Source organism: Ursus americanus, chromosome 18 (assembly GCF_024610735.1).
Source record: "Ursus americanus isolate L20-20 chromosome 18, mUrsAme1.1.p, whole genome shotgun sequence".
Taxonomy (NCBI): Eukaryota; Metazoa; Chordata; class Mammalia; order Carnivora; family Ursidae; genus Ursus; species Ursus americanus.
Genome location: NC_142144.1, coordinates 4,248,334 through 4,264,947, shown reverse-complemented (window position 1 = coordinate 4,264,947; position 16,614 = coordinate 4,248,334). Strand labels below are relative to the sequence as shown.

Below are 16,614 nucleotides of genomic sequence, written 5' to 3'. Positions count from 1 at the left end.
CCTGCAAGTGCGCAGCAAACGAGGGAATACCAAGTAACGTAACGGATATTATGGGTTTGCAGAATATAAAATTATTTTATTCAAAGAAGAGTTTCTTACACGTAAAAGGCCAAAATCATAATACTAGGAAGTTAAAAGTCCGCAGAAGCTGTTTCTTCCGGTGATCTAATTCAAAGCAGGGAGTGAACTTAGAAGAGCTAAGATCTAAGAATAGAAAGTGAAACTCCTTGGAGATTCACAACATCGTCAGTTGTGTCAAGCAGGATTTGTGCAGTCAATCAGAACTTTGACAAAATTAAGGATCTACAATACAAATAAACTGGTGTACCTTTAAAATAACTAACACTTAACAAAACTTTCTATTAAGAAAATTAAGAAGTCTTTTTATTTCACTCACTCAGAAAGCTAGCCTACTTCCATACCCCAGACAGCAGGACTAAATTTTCTTGCTTGTCATAGAACAGATGAGTGCCTGGACTCAGAAAATAGGGCTACAGAGCATGTCAACAACAGAAAGCGTTTCCATGATCCCTCTCGAAAGGCTATAAATGGGTGGTTATGTCCCCAAATCTAAAATCATCACGGGCCTGACAGTTAGAGGTATATAATGTAATTTTTCTTTTAAGGGAAAATTGCAGGTAGATGACCAAAAATCCTGTGAGCTTTTGCACAACTCAGTTCTTCTGAAAGTCAGTTTTGTTCATCATATTTTAACTGCCTGGAACCACTGTTGAGCCACAGATGGTGGTGTCCAGGGGACCCTCAAACTGCACAACAGATGTAAGAGCTGCACTCTGAGCATCAGGAAGAGAGCTGATTTGTCAGTGATATAGGATGCCTCACCCGAGGTATGGACCGACTTTCCAAACACTTGCCCTGGGGATATCATTTCTCAGTATTAGCTGGCCAGAAACTTCAAATAGCAGTCACTTCCGTCTACCTTTCTCAGCTAAACTTCTTTAAAAAGTGGTCTAGATTCACTTCCTCAACTGCTAGGCAATCTGGCTTCTACCCTTACATTTCACTGCGTGACTTCCCAAAGTCCCTAATAATCTCTGTCTTACGAAATCCCAGAGTTCTTTACTTGCCTCCTCTGAAGCATACGGCAATGCTGACCATGCATTCCTTAGCTAAGACAACACACCATTCTCCTTTCATTTCCTTCACCTCATCTTCTTCACTATCACCTTTTCCTTTGTTCTCCCTCTCAATATCAGTTTCCAAAGGCGTGCCTCAGGACTCCTCACTGACATCCTCTTTCTGGGTGACCTAATTCAAACCACTGCTTGCATTACTACCCATAATGAAGCCACCCAAAGACTGAGAATGTATGTAGAACTCTCAATGTGATGTCTAACTGTAATTGAGCCACTCAATACACAACAGCCTACCCTAACCTACAATTTCTATTCAGTATCCAACTGCATGAAGTCAACCTCTCCTCAGCTGACAGGCACCTCAAAGTCAAAAACAGAATAAAACCCTTCCCTTAAATCTGTTATTTACCCTGTAGGCTGGCATTGCGATTCCTTCAGTTTTCAAATCAGTTACCTGGTAATTATCCTATACTCTCCTTCCCTTAGCCCCCATCTTCATGAATTCCATGAAGTCTATCTCCCTTATTATATCTGCCCTTTATTCTCAGTGACACTGCCACAGCCCAAGTAGAATACATTTTCACCATCTGTGTGGATTACAGAAACCTAAATGTCTCTGGCTCTTGTTTCAGCCACCACCAATTCTTCCTCCTGCTGCTGAAGGGCAAAGAAAAACTGAGTTCTGAATTCTTACAGTTTGGGGATAAAGTTCTGATTTTTGACCTCACCACAGGCGGCCCTCCCTAATCTGGCTTTGGCATTTCCTGCCATGCACCCTCACTTCCTAAAACGCTTCGTGGTATTTGGTATTCCCTGCCTTTATAGAAGCTCCTTCAACTGCCTTGAACACCCGCCCTTCGTCCCTCTGCCTGGTTCTTAACCCTAAATGCACACCAGACTCACCAAAGGAACTTAAGACAGCAGATAAATAAAATTCAGATTCCATTTTTTAAAAGACCTCCCCCAGTGACTCTGATTAAAAGATCTGACAAGCTACCTGTGTGCAGTGTCACCACATCCGGGGGCTCATCTGACCCATCCTCTCCCATCTCTTGCCTTTGATGACTTTTCTTCTATCCTCTCGGGACTTTAGTACACGTTTCTATCAGTGCACTTACAGCGCCGATTTGAGCTGTTCACTTTGGTCTCCCACCTCTCCCACTCACTTGCTCCATCCTCACCAATTCTGAGTCTGTTAGGGTAAGGATCTGTTTTGTATATTTTACTCCAGTGCTTGACACATATTAAGTGATGGAAAAATGTCTTAAACATTTGTTTGAAAAATAATTACCTGGGCTAATGGCCTAGAGAGAAGTGATCCTCTCAGTCGAGATTCCTAGGCTTATTTGTGAATGGGTGAGGATTTGCACTCACATATACCCAGACTCTGGCCCCAAAAGAACATTTCTGAAATAAGACAGAAAAACAAAACTGATGAAGTGGTTTTTCTACGACATCTGAGCATCATTCTCATCAATCCTATGAAGTGGAGGCAGATGGTACCAATCGGTCAAAAGACTCGGGCTCAGGGAGGTTAGACAGCCTGCCCGTGGGCACCCGAGTCTGAAGAAGGTGCGAGTGCGCTTCTAACCCCGCAGGGGGACCGGCTCCACAGGGGACTGTCCCCGCGCAGGGAACAGCTGGGCACCTCGTCCAACACCCCCCAAATCGGCGAGAGCAGGAAAACAGCTCTCGGTCCGCCAGTAACTCTTCCTCCTAACTGGGGGCTCTTCCCCTTTCCAGCCCCGCGCCTGGTTCCCGCCGGGCCGAGCGCGTCTTCGGCCCCTCGCAGCCCCGGCAGGCGGGGAGGCGGACAAAGCCCCTCCGCCGGCCGCCGGCGCCTGCAGGTGGGGAGGGGAACGCATCCGGGACAAGCGCACTCTCGGAAAGGCGGAGGAGGACCCCGGGGCGCGAGGACGGAGGCTGTCCCCGCGAGCCCCCGACTCATCCCCAAAGAAACTACGCAGTGGCCAGACCTAAGGCAGCTCGCACGAGACCGCAGTGGGGACGACGGCAAGGGAGGGGCGGCGGTCCCGACGCCCGGGACCCCGGGCTGCAAGAGGCGCCCGCGGGCTGCTCCAGCCTCCGGCGCCGCGGCCCTCCTGAGAGAAGCGGCCCCGCTCGCGCCGCCCCTCCCCCACCCGCCCGGGCCTCACGCACCGCGGCGGTTACTCCACGCGGCCCCGCGCGCACCGGTCGCGCGCGAGCGCTCACGTCCGCCGGGCCCGCGGCCTCGAGCCCGCCGCTCTCCTCACCCCGGTCGGCCTCGCGTCGGCCGCTAGCCCACCTCCATGCCTCGGCTCAACAGTCGGCCGAGGGCGGATGTACGGGCCCTCACCCGGGCGCCTCCGTCCCCACCCGGCCACCCAACCCGGCGGCGCCGCGCTCTAAAGCTCCTCCCCTGCCCCGCGCGCGCGGCGTTGGCCCAACGCAGGCCCCGCCCCGGCCTCCGCTTTCTTGTTTTGGTGCGCCGAGGGGCGGAGCGTGGGAAGAGGCGCTCCCGGGCTCCGCCGGGAGGCCGAGGCGTGTGCGTCACTTCCGAGATGCCAGGTTCGGCCAATCGGGAACGCCCGTGTTGGGGGGGCGGGGCATTGGCTGCGGAGCCTTGAGCGCGGCCCCGCCCAGGACTTGCTTCCGGTTACGGCCGCGCCCTGATGCACCTATCTCGGGGCGGGTTGGGCGCCTATCACCTTGCCTTTTCCGTTGCGTCCCTCTTCTTCTCCTTTCAGCGCCTCTGGTGCTTCAACACGGTGTGTTACAGATCGGGAAGGATTTTTTTTTTCCTTTTTTGATCGCCTTTAAATACCTAAAATATAACAATATGTAATCAACACCTAATTTGGGGGCTATATACACCTGGTATTACAGAAAACGGATACACGAAGTATTGTAAAGACAGCAGCGAACACCACTGGAAAGCCTACCGGTTTTTACCGCCTACCCCTGACTTGGAAAGCGAGGTGTCTCCACCTGCCTCTGCTTTGGTGGAGGAGGCGGAATCGCGGAGCAGTGACCGGTGCCAACCGACGCTACCGAGGAGCGGAGCGGCGGGCACTGGCGGGGCAGCGACGGCCTCACCGCGGGGACCCGTCGCCGAAGACTGAGTGGACGCCGGGGGCGTGGGCGGGCGGGAAGAACCTTCCAGCAAGGGGGCGTGGCTTGGCGGCCTCCCCTCCCCCCCGCTCTTGTCCGTTGCGGCACCTGAACTGTCCCCGCACCGCGCGGGGCAGCGCGAGGAACGACCGTTACTCGCCTCGTTTCTCGATGCTTCTCTGCCGCGCCCCCCTCCCCCCGGAGTGTTTGAGAAAGTTACAGAACCGTTGCACGCCGTACGCGTTATAATAAGTCGTGTATGTGTCCTCATTAAAGTAATAGGCTTACGGAACACTGGACTGAAATGAGGTTCTGGGCGGCTATCGGAAAGGAATTTAAGAGATGGATAAGATGATAAAAATCAACCTGGATCTCTTATTTCCCTGACATCACCATTTTCACGTAGACCCTCGCAGAATGTGTTACTTCGGCTTTTACTAAAGTTTTAGACTTGAAAGAGTATTCGTAAAACGCCAAGCTCCTCACCTCCGTGGCAGAGACAGAATTACCACCCTGAATGCGCCACAGGGGACTTGGCCACCAGACACACGGAAATGTGTTAACTTCTTAGAAAATCAGGGAAAAAAGTGAAAGTTCAGGTTGAGTTAAATCTTTTAATAGTTACCATATGTGTCTTTATACCAACAGTCATAAAATACAGTTTTTGATAGTTTTAAGGAGGAACGTGCTCACGAAGGCAAAAAGTGCCGGATTCACAACTACATCCTGCCTGGGAGCCTTCTGTGAGCCTTTAAATTCTACCACATCTGCTTTCAATCTGCAAATGATATATTGATATATTTGCATGCTTTTTAACTTTATGAAATCACACTAAATGAGTTTTTTCTGGAAAATTGTTTTTTTACACTCATCATTATGTCCTGTGACTCACTGATGCAGGGTGTAATCAGGAGTTGTAGAGCCCAGAGCTTACACAACTTCAGGGTTAGGGTTCCGGGCTCAGCAGGCAGCCCCCCCTGCTGCTGTGGGACCCCCAACGGTCGCCGTTTATGAATACAAAACTAGGAATAAAATTAATATTTGGGATGACTAGCACAAAGTATACGTTTTTTAAGTAGACAAAATCCGCTTATACAAAAAAATTCCCTCCCCGCCAAAAAACAAACTACAAACACAGCTCTACAAAAAGTGTGTATTTTGGCTTCACACACTTTAATTAGCTCAACAATAAGGTTGAAGATCATTTTTAATAGAGAACCCAAAGGGAATGCAGTCTTTTCTCTAGCAAGGGTGATGAAATTTTATTGAGTTAATAAAAATTGGGGGGCACGCAGCTGGCTCAGTTGGTAGAGTGCACGTCGCTTGATCTGAGGTAGTGAGTTTGAGCCAAAGCTTGGGTGTAGAGATTACTTAAAATCTTAGGAGTACCTAGGGGGCTAAGTTGGTTACGAATCGGCTTCTTGATTTTGGCTCAGGTTGTGATTTCAGGTTGTAAGATTGAGCCCCAAGTCAGGCTCTGCACTCAAGCCGGGAGTCCGCTGGAGTTTTCTCTCTCTCTCTTTTCCTTTCCCTCTGCTTCTCCCCTTGATCCCTGTCTCTCTTTCAAATAATAAGTCTTTTTAAAAAATAAAATAGGGGAGCCTGGATGGTTCAGTCAGTTGATCTCGGCCTTTGGCTTAGGTCATGATCTTGAGGTCCTAGGACTGAGCCCCGAGTCTGGCTCTCTGCTCAATGGGGAGTCTGCTTCTCCCTCTCACTCTGTGTTCACTCGAAAACACACGCACTCTCTCTCAAATAAATAAATAAAATCTTTAAATAAAATAAAAAGCTTAAAAATAAAGTTTATAAAAGTTTTTCAAATTAATGATTCCATCTGATGTCATGTAAATTTTTAGGATTGTCAAATTAAAATTACTATCAAGTTTTCTTCACATATGACCTGTAAGATTTCAGAACCGTTTCTGAGGTAGTGACTGAGCCTAAATATTTAGAATTGATGACAATTATTACAAGGTTGTCATAGATGTTCTCATCTTGAGAAACACATTGTGACTTTTATATGTAAGCATTTTATGTCAAAATTTCAGTACTTTGGGGCGCCTGGGTGGCTCAGTCGGTTAAGCGTCTGCCTTCAGCTCAGGTCATGGTCTCAGGGTCCTGGCACCAAGCCCTGTGATGGGCTCCCTGTTCAACAGGGAGTCTGCTTCTCCCTCTCCCTCTGCCCCTCCACAACCCCCTCCCCCACTGCTAATACTCTCTTACATGTGTTCTCTCTCTCAAATAAATTAATAAAATATTTTTAAAAAGTTTTTTTAGTACTTTTGGCGTGCTTGGGGCCAGTCGGTTGGGCATCTGACTTTTGGTTTCAGATCAGGTCATGATTTCAGGGTCCTGGGATCAAGCCCCATATGGGGCTTTGTGCTGAGTCTGAGATTCTCTCTCTCTCTCTCCCTCTGCCCCTCCCCCCACTCACCAGCGATCTCTCTCTCTCTCTCTCTCTAAAACAGATACATCTTTAAAAAACTGTCAGTATTTTCTCCAGTTTGATCATGTGACTCATCCCTCATCGTCATTTGGATCAACAACCCAAGACTCTCTTATTCGTTATTTCTATTTGAAACTGATCTCTTAATGAATTACTGAATTTTTTGTTATAATTTCTACTGATCTCAACATCATTCATCTTCACTTTTGCCTCATATTCCTTTCATTTTTATCAACTTCATGTAGTTTATATAAAGTTATACACAATAAAATACAGAGATTCTAAGTACATGGTTTGAGGACTTTTCACAGCTCCATAATTTCATGTAACCATCTCCAAACATGATAGAAAACATTTTTTTCAGCCCAGAAAGTGCCCTTGAGACACACTCTCCAGTAAATCCCCTTCTCCACACTCACCCAATGGAACTGGTGATCTGATTTCTGTCACCTTATCTATCGCCATAGATTCATTTAGACTGTTCTGGAACTTTTTTTCTTCTTGATAGAGAGGCAGAAGGAAAGGGAGAGATAATATCTTAAGCGGGCTCCATGCTCAGCGAGGGGCTCAAAGTCACAACCTTGAGATCATGACCTGAGCTGAAATCAAGATTCGAACACCTAACCGACTGAGCCACCTAGAACTCTAGGTGCCCCCTAGAGCTCTTTTTTAGTGGAATTATACATTATGCACTCTTTCCTCAGTCTTCTTTTGCTCAACATGAAGTGTAATAGGATCGGAGATGTCACTGCATGTCTCAGTAATCCATTTTTATTGAGTGTGATACCATTAAGTGAATATACTGGAGTTTTTTTCACTCATCTGATGGATAATGGGTGGTTTTTTCTGCTATGATGAATAAAACTGTTATGAATATTACTGTACAAGCCTTTCAATGGACATGTTTTCATTTAACTTGGATGAATAACCAAGGAGTGGAATTGCTATGTTACAGGGTGTGTCTTTGCCTTACGAGAACTTACAATCCCCTTTCCAAAGTGATTTTACCGTCTTACATTCCTACAAGCAAGTGCAAGATTTCCATTTTCTCCACAATCTTGTCAACACTTCCCACTGTGACTCTTTTAAACTTCAGTCACCCCACTGGGTTAAAATTAGTACCTCATTTGTTTTTTCCTTATAACTAACGATGTAGAATATTTTGTCATGTGCTTATTGGGAATTAGTACATCTTCTTTGGGAATTGTCTGCATCAGTTCCTTTGACCATTTTTTCAGAGGACTGAATTTTTTAGAGCGGCTTTAAGTTTACAGCAAAATTGAAAGTAGAGAGATTTCCAATATACTCACTGCCCCCATATAAGCACAGCCTCCTCCATCGTCAGCATCCCTCACCAGAGCAGTACATTTGTTACAACGGATGAACCTACGTGGATACATCGATATCACCGAGAGTCCGTATTTTACATTAGGGCTCGCTCTTGGTATTGTACGTTCTACCCAGTTTGGACAAATGTGTAGACAGGTATCCATCATTATATCATAGAAGGCTTTCACCGCCCTAAAAATCCTCTGTGCTCTGCCCATTCATCCCTCCCCAGTCTCAACCCTGCCAACCACTGATCCTTTTACTGTCTCCATAGTTTTTCCTTTTCCGGAATGTCATATAATTGGAATCACACCGTATGTAGCCTTTCAGATTGGCTTCATTCACTTAGTAACATGTATTTAGGGTTCCTCCATGTCTTTTCATGTCTTGACAGCTTTTTTCTTTTTTTTTTTTAAGCTTTGATAATACTCCATTCTCTGGATGTACCACAGTTTATCGATTAACCCACTGAAGGGCCTCTTGGTTGTTTCCAAGTTTAAGCAATTATGAGGAAAGCGGCTATAAACAGCTCTGTGCAGGTTTTGGACGTAAGTTTTCAGCTCATTTGGATAAATAGCAGAAGCACAATCACTGGATCCTACGCTAGGAGTGTGTTTAGTTTTGTAAGAAACCAGAAACTGTCTTCCAGCGGTGGTGGTGCCCTTCTGCACTCCCACCAGCAAGAAATGAGAGTTCCTATGCTCCACGTCCTCACCAGTATCTGCTGGTGTCGATGTTCCAGATTCTGGCCTGTCTACCAGGTGTGTAATAGTATCTCACCGTTGTTTTAATTTGCAATCTTTTGATGACATACGATATGGAGCATTTTTTCATATATTAATTTGCAACCTGTATATCTTCTTTGGTGAAGTGTCTGTTCAAGTCTTTAGCCCATTTATTCATCAGGTTGTTTTATCTATTTGTTTGTTTAAGAGAGAGAGAGAGAGAGAGAGTGAGGGGAGGGCAGAGGGAGAGGGAGAGGGAGAATCTCAAGCAGACTCCCTGCCGAGCACAGAGTCTGATGCAGGGCTCAATCCCACCACCCTGACATCACGACCTGAGCCAAAATCGAGTCGAATGCTCAACTGAGCCACCCAGGGACCCCTGTTTGTTTTTTCTTTTTGTTGAGTTTTAAGAGGTTTGTGTATATTTTGGACGACAGTTCTTTATCAGCTGCCTCTTATGCAAACATGTTTTTCGGAGTCTGTGGCTTCTCTTCTCACTCTTTTGATATTATCCTTCACAGAGTAGATGTCCTAATTTGAATGAAGCCCAGATTATCAATTCTTTGTTTCATGGATTATGCCTTTGGTGTTGTATCTGAAAAGTCATCACCGTACCCAAGCTGTTCTAGGTTTTCTCCTAGGAGCTTTTCTAGCAGTTGTATAGTTTCACATTTTACACTTAGACCTATAATCCATTTTGAGTTAATTTTTGTGAAGGGTGTAAGGTCTCTGTCTACCTTCATCTTGTGGGCGGGGGGCAGGTGACCAATTGTCCAGCAACACTTGCTGAAAAGACTATCTTTGCTCCATTGTGTTGCTTTTGCTCCTTTGGCAAAGATCAGTTGATGGGTCAGATCATTTATGGGGATCTATTCCTAGACTCTCTATTCTGGTCCATCGATCTACTTGTCTATCCTTGTACCAGTATGATACTGTCTTGATTACTGTAGTTTTATAGTAAGTCTTGAAGTTGGGTAGCATCAGTCTGCTTTGTTCTCCTTCAGTAATTTTTTAAAAAGATTTTCTTTATTTGTCAGAGGAAGAGAGAGTGCGCACAAATGGGGGGAGCCGTGGGCAGAGGGAGAAGCAGACTCCTCACTGAGCAAGGAGCCTGATGCCAGGAGGCTGGGATCATGACCTGAGCCGAGGGCAGACGCTTAACCGACTGAGCCGCCCAGGCGCCCCGTTTACTTCAGTATTGAGATGGTTATTCTGCATCTTCTGCTTCTCCATACAAAGTTTAGAATCAGTCTGTTAACAGCCACAAATAACTTGCCGGGAGTTTGACTGGGAATGCATTGAGTCTATAGATGGAGGTGGGAAGAACAAACATCTTGACACTATTGAGTCTTCCTGTCTATGAACATGGAATATCTCTCCATCTATGTACTTCTTTGATGTCCTTCATCAGAGTGTTGTGGTCTTCCTCACATAGATCTTGTAGATATTTTGTTAGATTTATACCAAAGCATTTCACTTTGGGGGGTGCTAATGTAAGTGCTATTGTGTTTTTATTTTCAAATTCCACTTGTTCATTGCTGGTTTAAAGGAAAGCAATTGACTTTTGTATATTAACCTGAATTCTGCAGACCTGTTATAATCTCTTATTAGTTCCAGGGGTTTTTTGGTCAATTCTTTTGGATTTTCTAGATGGATGATAAAGTCACATGTAAACAAAGATGGTTTTATTTCTTCCTTCCCAGTCTGTATACCTTTATTTCCTTTTCTTGCTTTAATTCATTAACAAGGACTTCCAGCATGATGTTGAAAAGGATGGTAAGAAGGAACACCCTTTCCTTGTACCTGATCTGAGTGGGAAAGCCTTGAGTTAGTTTCTTTCTTTCTTTCTTTCTTTCTTTCTTTCTTTCTTTCTTTCTTTCTTTCTTTTCTTTTCTTTTTTCTTTCTTTCTTTCTTTCTTTCTTTTCTTTTCTTTTCTTTTCTTTTCTTTTCTTTTCTTTCAGATTTTATTTATTTGAGAGAGAGAGAGCATGAGTGGCAGTGGGGGAAGGGCAGAAAGAGGGAGAAACAGACTCCCTGCTGAGCAGGGAACCTGATGGGGGGCTCGATCTCAGGACCCTGAGATCATGATCTGAGCCAAAGGCAGATGCTTCAGGGACTGAGCCACCCAGGCACCCCAGCCTTGAGTTTCTCACCATTGAGTGGAACATAGCTACTTAAGTCTTTCCTCTGGCTTCTTTCAAGAATTCTTTATCTCTGATTTTCTGTGATCCGAAAATAATATGCCCAGTTGTGGTTTTTTGGCATTTATCTTCTTGGTGTTCTCTGAACGTCCTGGATCTGTGATTTGGTATCTGACCTTAATCTGGGGGAAATTCTCCATCATGACTTCAAATATTTCTTCTGTTCTTTTCTTTCCCTGTCTGGCAGGCCCATTCTGCATATGTTACACCTCTGTAGTTGCCCCACAGTCCTCGTACACTGCTTGTTTTTCAGTCTTTGTTCTCTTCGCTTTTCAGTTTTGATATATTTTTTTAAATTGCTATATCCTCAAGCTCAGATTTATTTCTCAGCCATGTCCAGCCTACTACTAAGCCCATCAAAGGCATTCTTCATTTCTGTTACAGGGTTTCTTTATTGCTAGCCTTTCTTTTTAGTTCCTTCTTAGGATTTCCATTTCTTGTACTTACATTGCCCATCTGTCTCATGCTATCTACTTTATCCTTTAGAGCCCTTAGCATTTTAATCATAGTTGTGTTATTTTTATTTTTTAAAGATTATTTATTTGAGAGACAGAGAATGGGGGGTGGGAGGAGCAAGGGAGAGGGACAGACTCCCTGCCAAGTGGGGATCCCGACACGGAGCTCGACGGGGCTCAAACCCAGGACCCTGTTGATGAAGGCTAATTGTAAGACAGGCAGGCAGGGACAAGGGGCCCCCACCCTAGGAGGAAACCACCATTAAAAGGATTTTACACCACCCTGGGAGGAGCCCTCTCCCCTTTCCCATATGACAAAAACCTGATTGGATGACAGGCGCAGGGAGGGTTATCAGATTAAAACAGCCTACCAACAAGCCCATAAAAACCCCTAGACTAGAAACTCCGGTGGCAACCCCTTCGGGTCCCCTCCCTCCTTGGGCGCTTTGTACCATCACTCAGTAAACCTTGCTTTGCTGCCCCCCACTCCGTCTGGTCTACCTCTTCATGCTTCGAAGCGCCGTGACCAAGAACCATGGGTACCGACAGAGAAAAAAATCCTGCAACACTGAGATCAAGACCTCAGCCAAAGTCAGATGCTTAACCTACTGAGCCACCCAGGTGCCCCAATTGTAGCTTTTTAAAATTCCCAGTCTGTTAAGTCCAAAGTCCTGGCCATGTCTAGGTCTGATGCTTGCTGTCTCTTCAAATTGTGTTTTTACCTCTTGGTATGCCTTGAATTTTTTCTTGATAGCGGCGCACAATGCACCGTGCAAACGCAAGGGTTGCAAATGGGCCTTCAGTAAGGCGATGGTGAGGGGTGGGGGGAAGTGTTCTATAGCCTTACGATTAGGTCTCAGGCTTGAGGTGAGCCTCCACCACTGGACTGTTAACTTTAAAAGTGTTTATCATTATTTTCTTCCCTTTAGGAGAGGATGGCCAGAGTGGGCTGGAGTTGGGCATTTCCCTTCCCCCAAGTAACTGGAGCTGAATGGATTTGGTGTTGTCCTTCCCCAGGTCATTTAGGTTCTGCTAATACCCGGGCGGATTTGGCTCGGGTTAGCTAGTCCCCCCCCCCCCACCCAGGGCAGGTCTTGTGAGAACAGGGTGCTCTAGTGTGTTTCAAAATGGCTCCTTTCCCCCTCTGCCTACTGGAAGAACAAGGGGGTTTGTCCTCTGATATTTACGATGGAAACCTGGTCAAGTTCCTGGAGGTCCATTTCATAAAACCGTGCAGGCCCCCCTATGAGTCAGTGCCCCTGCAGTTTGTAATTCCCAGTTGTCCACACCGAGCCCCCAGCGATTCCTCAATCACCGTGAAGGCTTTTCTACTCAGCACGTGCTCCCGTGGTGGTTCCCACCTGTGGTCTTGGGTCATGGAAGCTGTTATTCTGTCTGTCTCTCTAATCTTTGAGGCATCATGTTGCCTACGTCCTCCTCTCTCTTACAGATCCCAGAAGAGTTGTGGATTTTTTAGTCAGGTCAGCTTTTTATTTTTTAGGGTGGAGCAGTGGCTTCTAAGCTCCTTACATGTAGAACTGGACTTCATTCTAAGTATTTGCCTCCATGATTTTCTCCTAACTTGTGATTTACATTTTTATTTTCAACAGTATCATCAGCAGAATGTAAGTTTTCATTTCTGATGAAGTCCAATTTACCGATTGCCTCTTTAATGGTTAGCGTCTTTTGTGACCTAAGAATTTATAAATATTTTGTCTTATATTTTCTGCCAGAAGTCTTCTAATGTTAACTGTCTTTTTTTCAATGTGTGTGCAATAATTTGAAAGTCTAGACTTCCATTTTTCCAATGTTTCCAGTGCTCAGAGGGAAAATTTTAGCGGTAGATACCTTCATTAAAAAAAAAATAATCTCAAATCACTTTACAAAAATCTAGAAAGAGAAGAGTGAAGAGAACCCAAGGTTAGCAAAGGAAGGAAATAAAGATGACAGTGGAGATAAATGAGAAACAAGAGAGAAAATTAACAAAAGCAAAAGTTGATTCTTTGGAAAGGTTAACAAAATTGGCAAATATTTAGCTAGACTGACAAAAAAGAAGTAAGACTGTCCGCTTCTCCCTCTGCCTGCCGCTCCCCCTGCTCGTGCTTGTGCTTTCTTTCTCTCTGACAAATAAATAAAGAAAATCTTAAAGAAAAAAAAGCATTTGGTAGAATTCACCAGTGAAGCCATCTGTTCCTGGATTTTTCTTTCTTGGGAGGTGAAAACCGCTCAACAGAACAGCATTTTCAAGGAAGGAAGTCAATGCTCCATAGAGGAGAAATACACGCTTACTCTCTTGATCTGTCAAATGAAAGACATCTTCTCAAGTTAACAGAAGCAACACTCAGGGACTTTATTACTGAGTTTGGGGAGGGAAAATTAAACACACAAATTTAGAAAAATATTTTTTTAACCTTCTTGAACACATGACTAGTGCTTCTCTCAGCACCTGAGAAAGTGCCCTTGCAAATGATGGCCCCTGGAGCTGAAGCGATAGCAGCTTCATGGGCCGTTCACCTCTGCGTCCATCAGTCCACTCGTTCATCAGATACTCGCTGATCATCTAAACTGGGGGGGTCAGCGATGAAAATATCGTTGCCCACAATTCCGATGTGCTGTTGCCGTTGCAGATAAAGTATCTTCCCGTGTTTGTTGCATTGGCCTGTCGTTGCCCAAGTGCTACATTGTAGGTTACAGCACCTCTTGAAACTTGCATGTAAATATTCCCACCTGGTTTTATTCCAAGATTGTATGGGCTACTTTTTGCTTTTTCGTATAAGTTTTAGAATTAGCGTATTCATTTCATAGCAAATCCTGTTGATAGAGTCTATAGGTCAATGTGGGGAGAATTAACATCTTTACAATTGAGTCTTTCATCATCAAATATACTGTATTTCCCCATTTATTTGTCTTTTTAAGTTTCTGTCAATAATATATATGTGCATGTATATACATACATTTGTTTCATTTAGAAATCTTCAATATTAAGGCATTACACCTTTTTAAAATTATTTATTTATTTTAAAGATTTTTATTTTTTATTTATTTGTCAGAGAGAGAGAGTGTGAGCACAAGCAGGAGGACCAGGAGGCAGAGGGAGAAGCAGGCTCCCTGCTGAGCAAGGAGCCCAATGCGGGGCTCGATCCCAGGACCCTGGGTTCGTGACCTGAGCCAAAGGCAGACGCTTCACCGACTGAGCCACCCAGCCGTCCCTATACCTTTTTTAAAAAAACATTTTATTTTTAAGTCATCTCTACACCCAATGTGGGGCTCAAACTTACAGCCCCGAGATCAAGAGTCACACGCTCCACCAACTGAGCCAGCCGGGTGCCCCGGCATTATACCTTTTTAAAGAAAATATTATTTAAAGAAATTATAAAAGGTAACAAAAAAAATCAAATATCAGTATTTACCAATGTTTTGTTTACCTGAAATATTATTTCAGTTGTAAAAACCATCTCCTATTACAAAAAATAATCAAAACCTTTACTGGATTTAACTCTTTTTTTAAAAGTCCTAAATCTTTTTTTTTCTTTTTTTAAAGATTTATTTATTTTATTGCGGGGGTGGGGAGGGAGATCATGGGCGGGTGGAGGGGCAGACAGAGAGGGAGAGTGAGAAACCCAAGCAGGCTCTGTGCTGAGCCTGGAGCCTGACGTAGGGCTCAATCCTACGACCCTGAGGTCATGACTTTGAGCTTCCAATACCAAGAGTCAGACGCTTAATTGACTGAGCCACTCAGGTGCCCCTAAAGTCCTAAATCTTAAGGTAAACACGATTTTAGATAGAAACTATGCTAATTTTAAAAGATTGGTGTACTATTTCTATGATTTATTAACATATATCATGTACCTAGAGCTGGTCCTTTTTATAGTAAACCTGGCTACGTTAATCACTTATACTAAGCATAGTAGAAGAAAGGCAAGAGGAAAGTGTGTTTAGCAAAATGCTCTGCATGAAAGCACTGTAAGTATCACAGCTATTCGTTAGTAGTTGTTATGGACTGAACTGTGTCCCCCCCTTCCCTCCCCAAATTCATACGTTGAAGCCTCATCTCCAATGTCACTGTGTTTGGAGGCAGCATTTAAGGAGCTAATTAAGCTTAAATGAGGTCATCATGAGTGAGGAAAGGGTTAAGGTAGAGGCAGGGAGAGCTGGGGGGCCTCTGGCTGGGCTCTGAGACTACACCTGGCAGGCAGAAGCCCAGGCCAGAGCTACCAAGAGATAAGGAAACAGACACCTGCCTCGGCCGCCGGGAGTGTTTTTCTTTGGCAGCTACGGTGTAATCACAGAAAATGACCAACCTTCAAAAAAGTAAGTCATGAAGGGTGTTATCGAGAGTCCGTGCTCAAACCAAGACGGCACAAGAATGTCCAGGCCACGAGCTTCACAGTCAGTTCTCAAGAAAAGACTGCCCCTAAAAGCCCTCGCAGGGAGCCCATTCAGGACCACTCTTGCCCCGGACAGGTCTTCAGCTCTTCGTTGCTTTTTGCTCTCACCTTCACTTAAACTTTCACTTCACTTCCCTTGTGTCCAGGGGATTCCTTCTTCGACTTCGTGAGACAAGAATCCTGCAATCCTGTAACAATAGGGCGAGTCCCTAAAACCAAAAGGACTGGTGTCCTTGTAAGAAGAGGAAGAGACACGAGGAGCACACACACCCAGGAAAGTCCGTAAAGGACACAGCGAGAAGGTGCCACCTGCCAGCCAAGGAGGGGCTCACCGGAAAGCAACACTGCTGGCACCTTCATCTTGGAATTGTAGCCTTTCGAGCGGTGAGAAAATAAGATTCTGTCGTTTAAGCTGCTCATACTGCCATATGCCGCTATGGTAGCCCTAGTCCCTGAATGCAGTGGTTAAGAATTATCTGCTACAAAACATGTAACAAAATATCTTCACTGAATTGTCTCCAGATTCCAGCTGCCCTTTGGCAGCCAAAGGGATTTCCCATAAAAATATGCTGCAGTGAAATTCACTTAATGATTACTGTATATTACTTTTTTTTTAATTCTTTTTTTTCCTCCCGCCTCCTCTCACAGGGGCACCATAATATTGGAAGCATTAAGTACCTGGGATGTATGCCTTTTATGAAGCCATTATTTGAGTGATTTCAAATGATGCATAGCTCTTTGTGTTAAAAAGATGCCCTTGTGGTCACAACAATTTCAAAAAGTTAATTATATTCAACTAGCCAGACATATGCTTCAGCAATGACAGAAGCGTGGTTTTGAGACGTGGCAATTTTTTTAGTTAGGCGAATGTGAAATGCT

The 16,614-nt window shown here is 44.8% G+C and overlaps 1 protein-coding gene across 7 annotated transcripts in view; it reads right to left on the bottom strand.

Moving 5' to 3' along the window:
* The window catches only part of SETX (senataxin), a 79,173-nt gene extending 74,973 nt beyond the window's left edge, over positions 1-4,200 (bottom strand). For 2 of the 7 annotated variants that reach the window (XM_045770941.2, XM_045770945.2), the window contains exons 1-2: positions 3,353-3,509; positions 2,389-2,504 (exon numbers count right to left, since the gene is read on the bottom strand). The gene's annotated coding sequence lies outside the window, so the exon portion shown is untranslated. Of the gene's footprint in view, positions 1-2,388; positions 2,505-3,257; positions 3,510-3,792; positions 3,919-4,021 lie in introns of those variants that run through there. The other 5 variants (XM_087869234.1, XM_087869235.1, XM_045770942.2 and 2 more) reach the window with 5 other exon arrangements.
* Between the last annotated feature and the right edge of the window lie 12,414 nt (positions 4,201-16,614).